The sequence below is a fragment of the Rattus rattus genome, chromosome 1, assembly GCF_011064425.1.
Source record: "Rattus rattus isolate New Zealand chromosome 1, Rrattus_CSIRO_v1, whole genome shotgun sequence".
NCBI classification, from domain to species: domain Eukaryota; kingdom Metazoa; phylum Chordata; class Mammalia; order Rodentia; family Muridae; genus Rattus; species Rattus rattus.
In genome coordinates, this window is record NC_046154.1 from 180,742,816 (window position 1) to 180,758,792 (window position 15,977).

The 15,977-nt window shown below is 33.8% G+C and overlaps 1 protein-coding gene across 3 annotated transcripts in view; it reads left to right on the forward strand.

Moving 5' to 3' along the window:
* Positions 1–15,977, forward strand: part of Mgat4c (MGAT4 family member C) — a 209,026-nt gene that overhangs the window by 171,083 nt on the left and 21,966 nt on the right. For all 3 annotated transcript variants that reach the window (XM_032911855.1, XM_032911873.1, XM_032911864.1), the window contains exon 2: positions 1,760–1,809. The gene's annotated coding sequence lies outside the window, so the exon portion shown is untranslated. The remainder of the gene's footprint in view (positions 1–1,759; positions 1,810–15,977) is intronic.

Genomic DNA, 15,977 nt, shown 5'->3' on the forward strand with positions numbered 1-15,977 from the left:
TTGATACTGTTGTTGTTGATGAATGATGATGATGGTGGTGGTGGTGGTGGTGGTGGTGATGATGATGGTGATGATGATGATGACTGGAAATGTTTGACTTATGACACAGGTCTATTATAAACCTGTTGTAAAAATATTAAAATAATAATGAGTATTGGTGTCTTTTTACCCACTAGGTCCTCACCACAGTGCCCCAGATATCTGCTAGATATCTTGGCGGAAACACATCCCAGCCGCACTTTCCTACACTCAAACCCCCACATAAAAGAACACACAACACAATAATCTTAGATCCAATTGGTAAGATATAATTGCCCACTTAAACATACAAAGCCCAGTACCATCCATCCCTTGAGAACATTAATAACAACCTGTAAATACACAGAGCAGAATCTTAACATCACCTGCCATGGCTTCTCCCCTCTCTCGTCTCCTCTTCTCCTCCTCTCTCTCCTAGTCTCCTCCTCTTCCTTCAAACTTCTCTCCCGCCCATCCTTCCTTCTCCTCCAATGACAGGCCTCCTTCTATCCTGTACCTGCCTCACCTGTGACATCATCCTACATAAACCAGTTGACCTTGAATAAGAATGATATTGAAATGAGATTTACAATGAAAAAAGGCAATGCAATTTTATCTTAACTGGTAATCATCAGCTGAGAGGAGCCAATGATGCCATTGTAGATAACTAAGCGCATATAAACGTTACAAATGACTGCGGTCTTTATACAGACTTTACAATATGACTTTACAAATTACAAATTAATATTTATTTGAGGTTTTATTGATGAAAACAACCTTTGCTCCTTCTAAGGGATACATTAAAAATCCAGAGCAGTGAATTTTTATTGATATAAAAGTTACTTTTATGTTTATAAGAAAGTGTTAGTGTTAATTAATGCCATATTTGCTTCTTATTCTTCCTTTGGTTAAAGAAAATGCAAAAGACTTTAGAATTAGGCAACCTTTACAGAATGTGTTTCCCATTTTCACTTTAGTACAGCTTTGGATGTCTTGTGAATGCCCTTGTTAACATAGTCTGGCAGACATTCAATAGCAAACTGTGTTCCGGGCAATGAATTTATAATGTTGTAGCAGGAACAATCTTGTGAATGTTGTAAGCCCTTATAGATGATGGAAAAATCAATAACATGGATAAATTTGTAACAAACTACCCTATGCATTTTTAGGTGAAGAAAAACTCTGTACTATGGACCAAAATTACTATCATAGAGAAAATAACCCAAAACATAAATGAAATATTTTCAAGTATAGTTCATTGATTAGCATAAAATCAACATTACTAAGTAATTATATGTGTTACATTTGTGTTGTTCTATTACATGTAATTTAAATTTTTATTTTGACAACTTTTAATGCATATAGTTTAATTCAACAAAAGAAGTCTTATATATAATAAATTATCTAACTATATCCTTTATTTTAGGTCTATTTTTAAAATGTAAATATAAGGATGATTCAGTTGCATGAAAATAGCAATTTTTAAAATTTATTTATTTATTTTTATACTTAAGATTTTATTCCCCTGTTGGTCTACTGTCCTACTGTTTACATCCCATACCTTCTCTCTGCCCCCCACTGTCTCCACTAGGATGTCCCCACCCCACACACCTTGTCAAACCTCTAAACTTCCCGGGGCCTTCCATGAAAATAGCAATTTTTATAGAATCTTATTCTTTTATTTTTAATCACAAATGAGTCATTTAACAATAGTAGTAATATTGAACTTTCTCTCTTCCAGGGTGACAATAGCTTTTATACAGGACAGATTATGTCAGCTTCTTTCTTAAGGTAAGACAGCATTGCACTGCTAATTCTGAGAGAAATATATAAATATACATATATATATAATGTGTATATATATAATATATATATATTTCATTTATAAAATTTGCTGGCAGTGGGTACATTTTGCTAGTGCTTAGGAATCTAACCATTGGTGTTATGTTTGTGATCCTTTTGCTCAACTGTCTTGCTTTCATGATGATAATTCTGACGATGCTTCTAAGACAGCTCCTGAGTAGATTACATGTAGCTTGAATGTTGAATTTTAAAAATGAAATATGTTATCTATTAAAATAGTGTAATTGGGTAAGAATATAATATTGTAAGACATGAAATAAAATTTTACTAAAGTAAGGAAGCCTGGTGAGTCTTTCATAGACATAATATTAATAAATTAAATTTTCCTAAAATCTCAAACATATTAGACTCTAGGTTTTCAGGAACCTCTGGATTTTTCAGTTGATTTCATGGATGGCTTTGCTTCATCTTTATATTGTCACTTATAAGTTGGTTATCCATACCCAATAGACTGGCCAGATTAGAAACACAAGGGTTTTTGCTTTTAAAGCTGCTAATAGTTGAAGCTTCATGTTTTTCAGACAAGCGTAGAAAAAAGTATTTTTCTTTTTTGAATTAAATTCAATAACTAACCTCTGCTAACCCTTATTTCAAATTAGTTTATGACTTCTACAATTTTCAATCTTGCCTTCTGTTGTTATGCTTCCTATTTCTTCCCCTTCCCTACAGCTAGATCTTTCTAGCATGTTAATGTCACCAAACTATTAAGCTATGTCAACAGAGAAAATGGGTATGTAATCTCTGTATTTGGAAAATAAAAGAAGTAATTCATGTTTATCTTTTCAATCTTTTATACTTTTCAAATATTATGAATTTTAATGCTTTTGAGAATCTCGTACTTATCATTATTACATATTTATCATCTATAAAAACAATATATGGAAAGCCTATTTAATTTATGTTCATTTGTAAAATTAAAAATTGGGTTCTTTGAAGATGGGCATGAATAGACATTGGGTATGAATATACATTTTTGCAAGCAGTTTTCTTTTACATTTATATCCCTTCCCAAATTGCCCTGTAGCAAATACAATATGACTTTACCCAAATATTTAATCTAAATATGGTTCACCTTTCCTCTTGTTTTATCTGTGATTTTACTCCATAATTCTTGCCTGCCCACTACTCCGACTAACCAAATCTCAGTCAGGAAGACAATAGCAAAAACACCCAACAAAGAACACTGAATAAATTGAGTTGGGTTTCTCAGGTTGACATAGATTTTCACAAGTGATAGGCATTTCAGAATTCAGTATCAGCTCATTACAAATCTTCATAAACCTGTTATTGAATAGTGACAAGCTCCAAGCTCAAAGTGCATATATTTTGGCCTAAGTACATTATTAAATTATATTAGTAATTCAATTTCCTACATTGTATCATTAGTACAGCCACAAGCTTCTTTCAAGTTCTCGGCCTCTGTGTTTCTGTTACGCAGAAACCATTGCTTTTATATAAAACTAATGGGTTCATGAGCCGGATAAATAAATACCAATAAGTGTTTCATTGTATGCTTTGGAAGTTAAAAAAAATCCCCATTTTAGTGATAAAATAATAAGTTTGAAAATGATAGAACATTTCTCAAAAAATTAGAAGTATGGCTATAGATGACTTCAGTTTTTTCCAGATTTTGAATTTTCCTTCGCGGTCCTCTAGAGAAATCAGTTGCAAGAGACAAAAAGAGTCCATGAAAACATCTTGTCATATCAGAAAGAAACATGTTATCAAATGTAAAGCAACACAGCTCTTGGGATGTGCACACTGTTTTAAACTTCCCATTGTTCATTGCACATTTGTGTATATATGCTCATGATGGTGTTGGTGGCAATCACACTTGCTAAGGCACACATGTAGATGACAGATGACAAAATTTTCTTTGGAGTCAACTGTCTTTAAGTGACTGACTAAAATTTTATTTTATTTTATTTGTTTTTTTTATTGTTTATTTATTTGCATTTCAAATGTTATCCCCCTTCCCAGTTTGCCCTCCACAAACACTCTATCCACGTCCTCTCCCTCTGCCTCTATGAGGGTGCTCCCCCACTTGCCCAACCTCTCCCACCTCAGTTCCCTAGCAGTCCCCTAAGCTGGGTCATTGAGCCTCCATAGGACCAAGGGGCTCCCCTCCCATTGGTGCCAGATCATGATTAGGCACCATATGTAGCAAAGGATTGCTTTATCTGGAGTCAGTTCTCTCTTACCACCATTATGTGACATCCAGGGCTCAAACTCTAGTAGACAGCCTTTCATGACAAGAGCCTTTATCTGCTGAGCCATCTCTGAGCTTACATTCTTAGAAACTGTTAAAGACTCCAATGAATTTTATTCATATGAATCCTTACCCTTTTAATATTTTCTACATTAGAAATAAATTGGAAATTATTAGGTATTTGCTATTACTTTTAACCTAAACTACAAATTATTTACATGTAATATAAACAATGTTTCTTTTGAAAGATAATTACATTTTTTAAAAATATTCTTATTTGGGAGGATAAGAGATAGGTTTTACTGTGAAATTACATACACAGACCTTGTTACACTGCACTATTGTACATCCTATTTTCCCATATTCATTAATTATGCTTCTCTTTTTAACCTTTGGATCAGGAATTCAAAATCATGCACTGTGCTTTTAATTCCAGTGCTCATGAAGTGGACAGAGAGAATTCCTGAGTATACCTTGCTGGACTTCCATCCTAGTACTTGATAAATTGTTCTTTGTCCCCTAGGTATAAATCCAAACTATAAACACAACTTACAGCAACATAAACACACACACACATGCACACACACACACACACACACACACTCAAATTTATTTTCTCCAGATAATTGTGAAATACATATATTTCATCCTTATAACTAGACAAATGCACAAATCATACTGTTGTTTAGATCATCAAAATAAATACCTAGATGCCACGTAAGTAAATATTAAATAAATATAGTGGACGTAATAGTCAAATGGTACAATTTTGACATTGGTGTTTGCCTTCTTCAATCAGAAAGACTTTTTTTTTACAGTATACATAACTCTCCACCTAAAAAAGGATCATTCCATAAGACAAGAATCAATACAATTTTGAAGTTTCCATTCTATTTAATGTCTATATCACTGCTCCATAATTAACTATAGAATAATAGGTATAATGTCAATGAGTAATTAGCAAAATTAGCAAAATGTCAAGACATTTGAACAGGAACAATTTTAGGAAAAGAAAAGATTGTTCCCCTACAAGTTGAAGGAGGTTTTAATTAGATCCAACAAATACTGCAATGTGGGAGTGAGTTATGGCTCTGTATTCTAATATTTACTAGTAGATATTTATCTTGATATTCATCTTTCTTTGTGGAACTTGGGGATTTAAACACCCCAGCTTTTCATCCTTTACGTAGTTGGACAAGTCAATCCTGTAATGTGGACTCTTTATGAAATTTACAGTATTTGAACATAGAGAATGTTACAATAATGCTACGGGGACTTTTGGTCTTTTACCAGCTTTGTAATGATTTGTTATTGATACTAATAATTCTAATAGTCATAAACTACTCTCCTTCCTTCTCTCCCTTTCTTCCTGTATCCCACTCTGAAAATTAAGAGTCCTTAATTATCATGCATTACTATGTAGAAATAACATGCAGATTCACCTTAACTGAATAAATACTTCTGTATAAGTTCATCTACACCAGAATGAGAAGAAAGTTCTAGAAAAAATAATGTGTACAGAAATGTGCAGGCTATTTTGTTCAGTTTCCTCTTCTGTTCTTGCCTGTCATCCTGGGAATGAAACAGATGTGAACCTTCTTTTCTCTGTTATCATTACCCTTAGGGTGAACTTATTACTACATTGAATGTGATTCTGTTATTCACAATGCATGTATTTCTTACATAAGGCTGAAAGTTGATTATATCTGGCACTCAATGGAAAATGCACCATCATGTATGAGCCAGTAATAATCACTGACCACTACAAATCCAATTTAAGGCTCAGTATCAATTTTAGATGTTATATGAAGGTATTATTACTCCGATATTGAAGTGGACATGTTTGGTGCTTTTGTTCATGGCTAAATTTAATGGCTACATGCAAGTCTATAATCTTATACCCTAAGGACAATTTTGTATCCTTTCAAATATACTACAATGGAAGTTGGAAAAGCTATAGCTCGGCTCAGTCCTATCCTTATAAAATTGAGTTAGTTATGTGCACTATTTGGCATTGATTTCATTTCTTCTTGGCATAAAGGTCAGTGAATGATCTTCACCCTTCTTTTCAGTTTGCATGTTCTAACTATGTTTGATTTTATGTCATTTTGAACTTTAATCAGCAATTAATCATACATGATCCACATTGTCAAAGATAGTAACCTCTGTACCACAATGTAACTAATGTTATATATACTAAGAAGCAATGCATATGTGTGTGTGCGTGTGTGTGTGCGTGTGTGTGTGTGTGTGTGTGTGTGTGTGTATTTATTGCATCTAAATCTTGTTCTTTTATTCCCTAATTAAACTCTTTTAATTGAAAGAAGAATGCTACTTAGGGAAGACTCTCTACCTTTTGTAATATATCACCAACACATAACTCCCTTCATAATGTAGCAGCCCAGTGTGTTGTTGGCCCAATAGATTCTCAGCAAGCACTTGAAACCACAGAAAGTTTTTTTGTGATTTTTATTGTTGACTTAAGTCTGTTCAATTTTGTTCATTGTCTTTATTCTATGCATTAAATACAGTAAGTTTCAATAATGCAGGCCTCACTATCATGCATCTTGTTCCATAGTTGAATGACATAGAACCTCGAGTTTTCATACTACAAACTGTTTTCAAGCTCAGTATCATAAACATCAAACAGATTTTTACAATTTTCCTTTTCACCACAATGAGATGTTAATATTTCAAAACATAAGGACATTTGTATAAGGTGAGGATGGCCAATGATTTAAATTACTAAGACTCTTGCATATGAAATTGCCCATGACTTATACCATTCACTGTCAATTTTTTCTTCCTTCTTTTAAGGTATGTCATTCATAATTTGATATAATTTTTAATTTCAGTGTACGACTCTTAAATAGCCATAATAAGCATACTCATGACTCCATTGGGCTCTGTAAATAAGAAATTTGTTGACTGTCATTAGATAAATGCTGTTATACTGTCCCTTACAACAAACACTGTGTAGAGGATTGTTGGGAGGGGCAATAATGGGAGGTAGATGGGGAGGAGAACACTCATAGAGAAGGGGAAGGGACTGGGTTAGGGGACTGAAGAACAGGAAACCTGGAAAGGGAATAACATTTGAAATGTAAATAAATATCCAATTTAATAAAAATGGAAGAAAATAAGAATTTAAGTTAAACTCTAGATATTCCCTTTTCTGAAATAGTTGTTCTTTAATTTCCATTATAATATTAAATAGTGCTACGTACATTTGCTAAAATATGAAGAGGCAAGTCTGGGAAGGAGTTAGTAATTATAATTTTAGTTACAATTGTAGTGTGTCTGTCCTCTGGGATGCTCCATTAGGTCTAAGGAAATTATCCTAACTAACATCATGCATAACCATCGAAGAAGATAAACCGAAGGTTGTAATAATTCATAGCCTTTAATAAATATTAAAGAAGTTTCTAGACTCTCTTTTCTTTAGGGAATTTAAGCTTTTGATAGTCTTTTTAAACAGAAAATTGTGATTACCCAAAGTTGAAAGGGAAAATATGGATTCTTACATACATAAGAGTATTTGCTGTTGTTTGATAGATTTTATAAGAAGAGATCAAGGTGAAAGTTCTTTAGATGTATATAAATTGGCTACCTAAAATATACTAAAATAAACATGATGTCTGTAATCTTTCCCTTGTAGCTATGCTAACTGCTTATTAGTGGCAGCAAATTCAATCCTGTGGTAATGTTACCTGGATGTTAACTTTTATTTTCCAAGGCTCAGTCTACTTTAGAGCTCTTCCTGCTTTGATCTAATACACATTTGCCTTAAACTAGGGTGAATTTTAACAAGGCTGCAAAACTCTCTCCATGGACTCATTCCATTTAATTGATTGACTCGAATGCTAAACACATAAAACTGCATGGTACTAGACAATTAACACAAGTTCAATCCTTTTATAGATAAAGAATTGTTTACTCTTTATGACAAGTGATAAAGAATAAATAAAACCCACACATTTTGTACTCATGTCTAGAAATCACAGTAGAATTCCGTAACATATAATTTTGATATTGATTTTGCTCAGTCATTTCAAAATCTTTTTTCCTGACAATCTATTGGGCATTAATGGTTGCATTTTGAAATCTTTCAGCCAAAATTTTCCACGAGCTCTAAAATAGAAGTGTACATTGCCTAAGATCATTATTATCATGTGAGGAAATAGTTGAAAATTAAACTGATGTGCACATGTACATTTAGCAAACATTTGGTTATATTAACTCAATAAAAATTTTTGCAAGTCAAGTATTGATATAATGAATTTAAATGTTAAAACATGGTATTAAAACTACTACTAGAATTACAAAGTCAGAGTGTTTTCCCCAATGTCATAGGCAACTATATTCTAGCCCTAAGGTTGATGTCAAAAATAAAACGGTATTTGAAGCTATCATGACACATAAATAATAGTTAAGCATTCAAGGAGCATAACATTTTGATTCATAGAGACAATGAAGCAAATAATAAAGAGGATGTTATAATTTAGGAGAGCAAGAGCCTCTTTTGGCTAGATAGTGATTCCTGAGATACAGGCAGGGGTCAACTTCTAACACTTGTAGTAAGGAAAGATAAAGTTTCTATTATTTGCTAAAAGCTTCTATGTGTTTGAGTAGAACTAAGGTAAACCATAGCTTTAACACAGACACCGCTGATATAAGCATGAAGTTGGCACTAAAGGAATAAGTCGTTTTGACTTAGTTTCGAGACAATTAATAAAACCCTGATACTATAGTGATTTCACAATAATTCACAACACATTTTGATCAAAATATTAATCAAGGATATAGGCTTCCGATTTTGACAAACATCTTTCACAATATAGTCTATGATTGTTTAGAGAATGAAATGTGTAACATTTACAATGCTCTTGACCTTGTGTCTGAAAAATGTTGTTGATATAATGGCCAACGGAAGTAAAGGATGGATACCTTATTCTCGCAGGATTTACTACAGGAGAAAAAAATAAATGTCTAAATAAAAGGAAATAAACATGAACAGAACAATGTAAGAAACTATTCTGAGATAAAGAACAATGAGGCTCTGGGTGCTCCAAGTAAAAGGGATAAAGTAAAGAAAATTAGAAGTAGTGGAATGTTTCTCAAACCTAACGCTACACTGCTGAGACTTATCAGTCAGCTAACACTGCAAGTTATTTTTCTATTATAATTAGCCAAATACAAGAACAGGTTTTAAAACACATACAGATCTCACACACAGATCTCTCTCTCTCTCCCTCTCCCTCTCCCTCCCCCCCCTCTCCCCTCTCTCCCTTTGTCCCTCCCTCTCTCTCTCTCTCTCCCTCTCTCTCTCTCTCTCTCTCTCTCACACACACACACACACAGAGAGAGAGAGAGAGAGAGAGAGAGGGAGAGGAGGAAGAAGAGGAGGAGGGAGAGGAAGGGGGGGAGGAGGAAGAGGAGGAGGAGGGGGAGGAGGAGGAGGAGGAGGAGGAGGAGGAAAGGAGGAAAGGGAAAAGAACCACCACACTAGGACAAGAACATACAGAGTCCTGATCTTTGAAAGTTGAAACCTGTCAGAGGTGCTCTTCAATATGGACAAAACGTCTTAAACTTAGTAGAATATTGTATATCTGTAAGTCTAACTCCAGAATTCTAACACTCGCTGAGCGTGGGTTCAGCAAGTTTGTTGTTTAAAAAAAAAAACATGTATTTTGCACATTATAATGTATATGGATCTATAACTGACTTGAAGTGATAATAAATTTCTTTAGCTTTCTATTTCTACTCTAAAAGAACTTCATCATCCCTCAAAGAGAAAGAAATGGTAGATTTTTCTGTTGTTTGTTGTCTTGTTAGGTTATAATTGCCCATGGCGGGAAAGTTTGTGTATCTTAAAGGGGAACAGAGGGGAGACAGTTCCACCAAAGCATAGAAGTGTAATAATGCTACAGTGAAGGCTATAAAGTCTATTTTTTTTTAGCAAAGAATAATGTAGAAATTCTGGAGAGATGGTTCAGTAACCAAAAGGATTTACTACTCCTACAGAGGGAGAGGGGCAAGTTTGGTTCCTATCAGCTCTATGGCTTACACTTGCCATATTGACATTTTCAGGGGGAAACTGAAGGCTCTTCTGGCCTCCAGAGTCCCGCATGAACTTGATTCATACACATACATTTGGGCATCCATGTACATAAAAGAAATAAATTTATTTTTACAAAAATAAAAAAGAAAAGCTTCTTATGTTTTTACCTGTGTTTCTATGTGCAATGACTATATTAGTAATGACTTCACAGCTCACTAGTTTGCTAGGAAGTCTGAATGAATTATACCATTTGTAGTATAGCGCAAACTCCGTGCCACAAGCTTCATGCACTATTAGTACACGATTGGTAATACTGTATAGGAAACTACACAGCCATTCACTAAAATACCTCATCTTGTATTTACTTATATTTCAATGTCATTTGCAAATGTCAATCCCATGATTATCCCAGTGTTCCATAGTGCAGAAAATTAAGAAAATAAAGATAGGGTACTTCGAATTCCAAGTTAAGCATGCAATGGTTAGAGAAGCATCAAAATCACTCAACATGGAGTCGAATAATTAGCAAGTGAGACTAAAATGAATAAACTTAAAGACGTTTTTGAGCTTAACCGGAGTTTTTCTCCTTTACTCAATGCGTTTGATTTAATAGAAATATTCTATTTCCCAGTTTATAGTACCTATATACAGAAGGATCAAAATCATGCCCATACATGATAGTAATCAAAATGTTGCAGTGTGGCTAGAAAACACTTTCTAGAAGTTCCAAAAGTCTCCCCAATATTAGCTAAAGAGAACCCTTTGCCATGTGGTGGAGATGGCTTAGTGGAGAAGGGCTAGCCAGAAGACTGAGTTTGATCTCCAGGGCCCACATAAAAGGTGGGTTCAACAGTGTTCTTACTTTTCCAAAATTATGTAGATAATTATTTAATCATTAAAATTTTTGAATAGAAATGTAACATAAATGAGAATGAAGATTTTAAATCATAAAGAGTGCAGACTGTTTTATATACATGAAATGTAAAATATTAAAATAGAGTTCCCTAGCTAAATAATTCAACATTGTCGCTATGAACTGGTTTTTTGAATGTAAAATAATTCGAGGAAAACATTCAGTACACAGAAAAATATTCAGGATTACAGTAGCACAGGGTTTGACATAGCTCTCTCATCTTCAAAGCTGGACTCTGTCTTCATTTCCTTTAGGGTGAAATGTGATGTCCAATATAAAAATAAAACATATGTACTGATAGTTTCCTAACAATGATTCGTCGCCCATTTTTATTACAATAGTTTCTTTCAAAGTCTGCCATTATTTACTGGCTAAAGGTGATTTTAAAAGTCAGATGTGATGTAGATTAGAGATTTTTCATATTTTTCTCATTACAGATGGCTGTGAGCCACCATGTTGTTTCTGGGAATTGAACTCAGGACCTCTGGAAGATCAGTCAGTGCTGTGCCATCTCTCTAGCCCATCGCCTGTATTTCTTTAAGGGAGTTATTTATGTCCTTCTTAAAGTCCTCTATCATCATCATCATGAGATATGATTTTGAATCTGAATCTTGCTTTTCCAGTGCGCTGGGGTATCTAGTACTTGCTGTGGTGGGAGAACTGGGTTCTGACAATGCCGAGTAGTCTTGGTTTCTGTTGCTTAAGTTCTTGCTCTTGCCTCTTGCCATCTGGCTATCTCTGATGTTAGTTGGACTTGCTGTCTCTGACTGGAGCTTGTCCCTCCTGTATGCCTGTGAGCCTGTGGTCTTAGAGTGAGAGAACTCCTGGGAGACCAGCTCTCTGGGCTGGCTTTGGGTCTGGTAGGCATTGGGACAGCCTTAGCTCTAGGAGAAGATGGAGAATGGATGGATACTGTTCCAGGGTCCCCGTGGTTCCTGTGCCCTATGCAATCCTGTTGGGTCCCTCTTTTGGCAGTTAGTGGAGTGAAAGTGGAGTCTTACCTGTAGGTTTAGAAGTGAGAGCACTCCTTGGAGACCATGCCTCACTGGTCAGGTTTTAGGTAGGGAGGACCTTACCTCTGGGTCCAGATTGAGACTGGAAGCCATAATTTGGATCTTAAATATATTGGATAAGTTATCTAATTGAAATACTCACTATATGCCTAGAATCACTCTAATTTTATATTTATTTCACAGGGATGCTCTACAGGACTAGAGAATGTTGAAAATATCTATCATATATCATTTGCCTGAAATGCTTTCATTAAAATTTGTATAAAGATTAGGTATGAAAGTATGTTATAAATTCTGATAGAGCAGAATTTTCATAAGTTTCTTTAAATATAGAAATTTTTATTTAAAGAGAGGGGCTGATGTGGTGCCTTTCAAACTGATTATTCCACAATTTTATTTTTAACTTTCTTATTTTTATTTTATATGCATTGGTGTTTTGTCTGCATGTAGGTCTGTGTAAAGGTATCAGGTTTTGGAGTTAGAGACAATGGTAGGGCACCATGTGGTTGCTGGGATTTTAACCAGGGACCTGTGGAAGAGCATTAAGTACTCTTAACTGCTGAGCCCATCTCTCCAGGTCTATTTATTTCATAATTTAATGTGCATATGCAGTATATATAAATTTAAAAAATACATATGTTTGTTTAAATACACAAAGAAATAACATCTGTGTACCCACATATGCATAAGCATACACAGAGAAAAATGTTTCTGAAAACTTACATTTTAAGAAAATTATTATTCATATATAAACTATAAAATAAGAGTAAAAAGAATGTTTACAATTACTATTATATACATATGTATGATTGTATACACACACACACACATATGGCTTCTCACAGCATGTGGTTCCTATGTGGCTTAATTTTAATCTTATATTAGAAAAGCCATAACATTTCAAGATAAGTATCATAAATATGTCATTATAACTTCTGAATTTTTATACATATGAAAATACACAAATGTAGATATGTATCTGTGCTAATTCTTCCTAGTTTACAATCACACAAACAAGACAATGAAAAATATCAAAATCTACACATATTCATATACACATACATGTAAGGGATGGGCTGTGGTCAATAATGAGTTAGTTCTAGCGTTTGAGGGAGGCATGAACACATAATAACTAAAAACACAGTAATCAGAGTTGCATAAACCTTTGGTTGGAACTAAAACAGCCTTAAACCCCTCCTAGAACTCATTAAATATTCATTAATCCATTTATTCTTTTTTATAAATAAAAATAAACATATCATTGTCAGTTGTCTGAGTCACAGGAAGATTTAATAAGGGAATGCATTATGAAGTCTTTAAATATAGACCCTTCATGTGAGAAATTTCCATAAAAGTAAAACAATTTAGAGATTTTTATAGCCTTAGTAGATACTTTTAGTCATAATTTCCACACAGTCCTGCAAATACATGTGTAAATATTGTTCTATGAATTTTTCAAGGTAAGATACTTTAGCAAAACCATTTAATTCTCCACTGTCAAACTTAACTATTGACTCTAGTAATGTTAGCATTTTAGTATGATCCCACTAGGAGTTAGCCTTTGAGAGATAAATTTTATGTAATTCTTTCAATTTAATTGATAATCTATAAAATATCACAATTCAGTAATATTTTGATTTCACATGGGAAATGCTGCTAGACAGATTAAATGATGAATGAACGTAGAAAATTGGTTATCACTATTGAGAATATTAATTTTTTTCTAAATTGAGTTTTTCATTACAGATTTTCATTATGCACTCAGACCACAGCTCTCTAATCAATAATGTAATTCATACCATGGGAAATGAAAAAGACTGAAAAGTCAACATAGAAATTATGTTTAAGGGAATATCAATAAATCTACGATAATATTTCATTTTAAATTTATTTTTCTACATTAAAAACAGCTTTATAGCCTCCCACAGAAAATTGTGATTAGGAAAAAAAATGATAAAATGTTGTGCTGTTTCTGATTGTTTTGGATAAACAAATTGAGTTAAAACTGTCATATATCTGTGACTGTCACTGGGATTAATATTGATCTCAACTCTATGAACTAAAAAGGATGAAAATATTGAAACAATTTCTAATTTTAATAACAAAAAATTTAACCAAGTATACTTAAAATGCGGATATGGCATGTCTACCATTTTCTCTAGACTACAGATGCTTCTTGTTTCTAGTCTGTCAAGTAAGTATGAAAATTACTATCTGAACTCACTCAAGTAGTAGGCTAATTTTTTTCCTTTTTTCTTGCTTATATGGAGCCTGAGCTATCTAATTGTGTGTGTGTGTGTGTGTGTGTGTGTGTGTGTGTGTGCTGAATTGCACTTGTAAGCAAATCTTCCATAAAGATATAAGTCAAATTTTTACACAATATGAAAAGAAGCAGAAGAGGAAACTTTATAACAATCATTTGCTACATGAGCAGGTTGACTTCGAACCTACAGCAACGTGATATTAACATATCTTCAAAAATCCCAAAGTAATTGCTCATATTTTAATTCTTGTGTGTATTTGTGTGGTTGTAGTATCATTGCATGTATGCCGTTGTGTGTGTGTGTGTGTGTGTGTGTGTGTGTCTGTCTGTCTGTCTGTGCAGGTTAAGTGTGTGTGTACTTGGATGCTCTGGCATGAGCATCGATGTCAGAAGCAAACTTTAGGTGTCAGTCCAGTCCTTCCATGTTGTTTGAAACAGGATCTTTTGTTGTTCTCTTCTGTGTGAACCAAGCTAGCTATCCCATGGTTGGCAGGAATTCTGTCTTAGCACTCTAGCTTTCTGCTGGGGTTCCCTAGAGTTATTGGCATTTTTTCTCTATTCAGTTGAGCTCTTACATGGTTCATGCTATTGTATAGAGAATTGGGTGGGTTCTGAGGATCTGAAGTCAGGTTATAAGAACTGATAAAGCACTTTCCCCACAGAATCATCATTATAGGTCTGTAATGTTGCTACTTAAAGTACTGCCTAATTGATCTGGTGAGATGATTAGTGGGTAAATGCGTTTTCTGCCAATCCTAAATTTGATTTCTAGAACACACATCATGAAAGGAGAAAGCTGACTCTCAACAGCTGCTTCTTGAACTCCACATGTGAATTACCACATACAAGCACACTCATACAGAAACACACACACACACACACACACACACGCACACATAAATAATAAATATAAATTTAAATTAAAATTTTGCAAAATACAAGATTATAAAGGGGCTGTCTTCACGATTTCTGTAGTATATTAATATGTACTATATGTGTAGTAAGATATTAAATACATAAGAGGAAGTAACTATTTCTGTCAAAAGTGCAGCTTTTAGTTTTCTCTATTTACTGGATCAAAGATTGTAATAATTTTTCCACACATTAATATATATGTTGTGCCTAGTTAAGTCTCAACATATATTTCAAGGGATATGTAGATATAGATATAAGTATAGATATAGACATAGATATAGATATAAACATAGATATAGATAGATATAAATATACATATATATGGATGAATTTTTACAATGAACTTTTCTTAGTTTTAGAATTTAATGACAAACTTCAGAAAATAAGTGCTTACCGAAAGGAAAGCACTATTCTCTAAGTACATTATTTGAACACATAAATATATTTGATTGCATTGTTTCTACAGATATATGTTATTTGGTACTAGTGAATTCAAATTGTTTTACCCGATCCCTTGCCACACAGGCATGTATGGTGAACTTACCAAGAGAGTTTATTTATTTCCTTTTGTACTGTTCTGGAAAGTGAACATACTCATTTTTAGACCTTCATGTGCGGTGATGATAATCTTCTCTCCTGTTTCTTCATGTTAATGGCATAATCTTGGTTACTAATATTATTCAGAATCCACGATGCTAACCATCACATCATGGAAGCTACAC